A 4,511-nucleotide genomic window follows, 5' to 3' on the forward strand; every position below is an offset into this window, starting at 1 on the left:
TACAACTGTGAAATTAAGTATTACCCGGGAAAGGCTAATGTAGTTGCTGATGCCTTGAGTCGGAAGAATGCAGAAGTAATAGCAACAGTAAAGTCCTACAAGCTGATTGTTAACACAGATCTCTTTACAGAAATCAGCAAGATCCAAACAGAAGTACTTGCAGATGAAGGGTTAATAAAGAAGGAAAGGATCTTTGGGCAACAGACTGAGTTGATTGATAATATGCAAGGCGTAAAGATCAGATTCGATCGAATGTGGATTCCGCGCCATGGAATCTCAGAAGTCGAATTCTGGACGAGGCTCATAAATCTCAATATTCGATTCATCCAGGATCCAACAAGATGTATCAAGACTTGAAGAAGGACTATTGGTGGCCTGGTATGAAGTATGAAGTAGTTGATTATGTCAGCAAGTGCCTGACTTGCTTACAAGCTATAGCAGAACACTAGAAACTGTATGTGAAACTACAGCCACTAGAAATACCCGAGTGGAAATGGGAACATATCACTATGGATTTCATAACTAAGCTACCGCGTACAGCTAATAATCATGATACCATCTGGGTGATTGTGGACCGTTTGACTAAGAGTGCTCACTTTGTGCCTATACGAGAGGCCATCTCGTCAGAAACGTTAGCGAATGTGTTCAATAAAGAAGTGGTGACGAAGCACGGAATGCCGTTGTCGATTGTATCCGACAGAGATACCCGTTTCACTTCCCGATTTTGGAAGAGGTTTCATGAAGCTATGGGAACAAGATTGAATATGAGCACGGCGCATCATTCTCAAATAGATGGGCAGTCTAAGCGGACTATCCAAACCCTTGAGGATATGCTACGTGCATGCGTGTTAGATTTTGGAGGAAGTTGGGATGATCATCTTCATTTAGCATAATTCTCTTACTACAACAGCTCTCATTCGAGTATTGGTATGCCTCCATTCGAGATGTTGTATGGTAGACGTTGTAGAACTCCCGTATGCTGGGGAGAGATTAGTCAAAAAGAGATTGGTAGCTTGGAAGTGGTGCAAGAAACCTCCTCTAAGTTTGATAAGATCAAGGCCAGAATGAAAGCTACTCAAGACCGTCAGAAGTTTTATGCTGATAAGCGACGACGACCGATCGAGTTTAACGTTGGCGACAACGTAATGCTTAAGGTCTCGACGTGGAAGGTATCATTCGTTTTAGAAAGAGAGGAAAGTTGTGTCCAAGGTACATTGGACCGTTTAAGATTATCGCTCGTGTAGGAGAAGTGGCGTATAAGCTCGATTTACCTGCAGAACTGGAAGGGATTCAATCTCCGTCAGTCGGTCCCTTATCCCCCGCAAGACCCGAGCCAGCTGTCAACAACTTGGTCTGAAACCCCTACGCGAACCAGATCTGGAAAACCTTATGCGAATAGCTTACAGAAACGGATTTGCACGAACCCCAATGCGAATCAAGCAAATCATTCGCGCGAATCGTGGCTTGCGAATTGTTCCGAGTTGCACGGCATGCGAATTGCTTCGAGTCACACGGCACGTGAAATGTTTCGAGACACACGGCATGTGAATTTTGTAAGCCAATTGGTACATGTGAATTTTGTAAGCGAATTGGTACATGCGAATTATGTTGGATGCGAATTAGTTGGCGTGCGACACAAACCCGATGCGACTTGTTTTCCTCGAGCGAATCGTTGGGACCCCGTGTTCTTGTTACGTCGATGCTGTGGCCAGAAATGGCCAGCAGCGACGGTAGCCGTGATATAGAGGGAGAGAGAAAAGAAGAAGAAAGAAGGGGGGGTGGTGTGGGTGGGTAGGGACATAATAAACTTATATTATTAATAATTATATTAATAATAATACATTATAATAAATGTGTAATAATAAAAATATACATTATGGTTAAAGAAATGATAGGAAAGTAAACGAAGCCCGAACCCGAGACCTGACTCGTCTAGAACACGCAACCAGCCTTATGCCAAACCGATGAATTATGGGACCCGTTTGGAAACACCTAAACGTAAGAGTTCGTTATAAATGGAGAAATTAAAAGGAGTGTACGAACAAAGGGTAACTTACATTTATATAAATAATTATATAGTAATAATAAAAACGGATAGTATGAACTAATATAATAATAAATATAAATACGATAATAATAAATGTCGTCGAGAACACGAACTAATAAAGACGGTTCATTAATAAGATAAGGTTAAGTATAATAAATTAATTAATATGAACGGTTAAATGAGGTTACATGTCGGTTCCGTTAACTTAAAAGTAACCCCGTTAACTTAAGAAATGAATGGCAAGAGATTATAGAGGATTGATACGCATACATTATTAAACAGTTAGCCACGCACAACTCAGGAAGGGAATTATTATTAACGGTGAATGTAACAGGATCCAGGTGAGTTATAGCCCCTTTTTATGTGTTATGTTTTCGGGGCTGTGTGCCTACTACGATGTGTGTAGATTTATACACTTAACTTAAATGGTAAGTGTATATCAGATATATGTTTGCGTATGAATGTGAATGTTATGGATTGATTAACTAGTATGCACGTAGTTGTTATCTTAGTTATGATTGAAGGAAGTAGAAAGGAAAGGTAACAAAGTAGAATTGTATGGTATGTTAGAGGGCACCGGGCCCTAATAATAACTGAGGCATGTAGGGCATTGGACCCTTATAATATCCAAGGTAAGTAGGGACTGGACCCTAACGATATCCAAGGTATGTAGGACGCTGGATCCTTATTAATTCCAAGGTATGTAGGGACTGGACCCTTATAATATCCTAGGTATGTGGGAAACAGATCTTTATAATATCCGAGGTATGTAGTTAGTAAGAAGTATAAATGTATGTATGTATATTTGAGTAATAGATGAACAGGTAAGTATTAATACGTATCTTCGGGCACATATTAGTAAGTAAGTGAACGTAATGTATGTTACTTAACTACAACTTATTCAGCGTAGCTGACTTTTAGTATGTACGCAGGCAAGTAGAATGAGACAAGTTGCTTGATGAGGACAAGTGACAATAAGAGGAAGACTGGCATCGTTATGAAGAAGACACCCGTGTCATTTATGTTTTATGTTTAAAACTTATGTTATTTCTGTTTAAGACAAGATGTTTATGTTATATACGAATGATTGACTTTTATTTCCACGAAATGTTTTAATTAACTCTGATTTTATAAATTATGCGAATGAGTAAATCCAACCAGCGTGAAAGTAGGGCACCCGGGTCGGGGGCCTTACAATATTATATTTGTTTTTAAAAAGAAACAAACCTAAATATAAAGTGCCGAAATATTATATTTGTTTTTTAAAAGAAACAAACCTAAATATTATATTTGTTTTTTAAAAGAAACAAACCTAAATCTAAAGTGCCGCGAAGGCGAAAGATGTAAACATAATGAATATAAATTTATCGAAGGATATTTGAATAAAAAAAAAGTAACTGAAACATTGTAAAAAACAGTTTCTGAATTCTATCATTGTTTTGAACAAGTAAACTCTACTTAAAAATATTTGAAAAAAAAAATATAGCAAGAATAGATTTGGACTTTTATTCCTAATTTTAAGTTGTTGATTTGGGCAGTTGTTGCTCTTGGTAATATCCAAAATTCAAATTATGTGGATAATGAGAATCGAACAACGGTCTTAAAAAAAAATGGACCACGCTCTTACCAATACACCAGAACAATTTCATGGTTAGGAAAACAAAACCATTTATATAATATATATAATCTATCAATTTTTCTTTTATGAAAGCGGGCATTAAAATTTTGGGAGCCAAAAACCCTAGCTTCACCTTCTAACACTAACGGGCTGGCCCTGTTTGAGCTAGTCCCCATATTCATAAAATGAATGTGTTAAAAGCAACAATAAGTCTAATACCCTTCACCCTAATACATGTAGCATTCCAAAATCGTTAACTTAGCAGCGGAATACTTAATTATGTTAATTTGGACGGTGACAGACGTTGTTCAGCTAATCCTATTATCTAATGGATCATAAGTTGTACTTTATTAAATATCAGAGTTTATATGTGTTAAACATGCATGGTTCTATTTTAAATTACAAGTCCAACTATCATTCATTCAAACGCACAACAGCATTTTCTTGAATCCTTCATGAAGCATTCACTTTCTTCATTTACGTGAAAAGTATGTTTAAATAATTTTGTCAACATGAATGTTGGTGAGTTTCTCGTTTAAAAATATTTTTATATAAAAACCATGGTACAATATTCTTCAACTATTACACCTCAAATCCTCACCGTTCAACGACGATGGTATATAATTCCTCAATGCTCAACGACGATGGTATTTAATTCCTCACCGTGCTACGACGATGGTATTTAATTCCTCATCGTTCTACGACGATGGTATTTAATTCCTCACAATTCTTCGATGATGATATTTAATTCCTCACCGTTCTACGACGGTGGTATAAAAATCATTTAGAACACAACATTTATAAAACTTTCAATCATTCACCATTCTTTTCAATGTGAATATAAAT

Source organism: Bidens hawaiensis, unplaced genomic scaffold, assembly GCF_021521415.1.
Source record: "Bidens hawaiensis isolate Kalapana, Puna unplaced genomic scaffold, B.hawaiensis_p1.1 tig00046141_1, whole genome shotgun sequence".
Classification (NCBI taxonomy): domain Eukaryota; kingdom Viridiplantae; phylum Streptophyta; class Magnoliopsida; order Asterales; family Asteraceae; genus Bidens; species Bidens hawaiensis.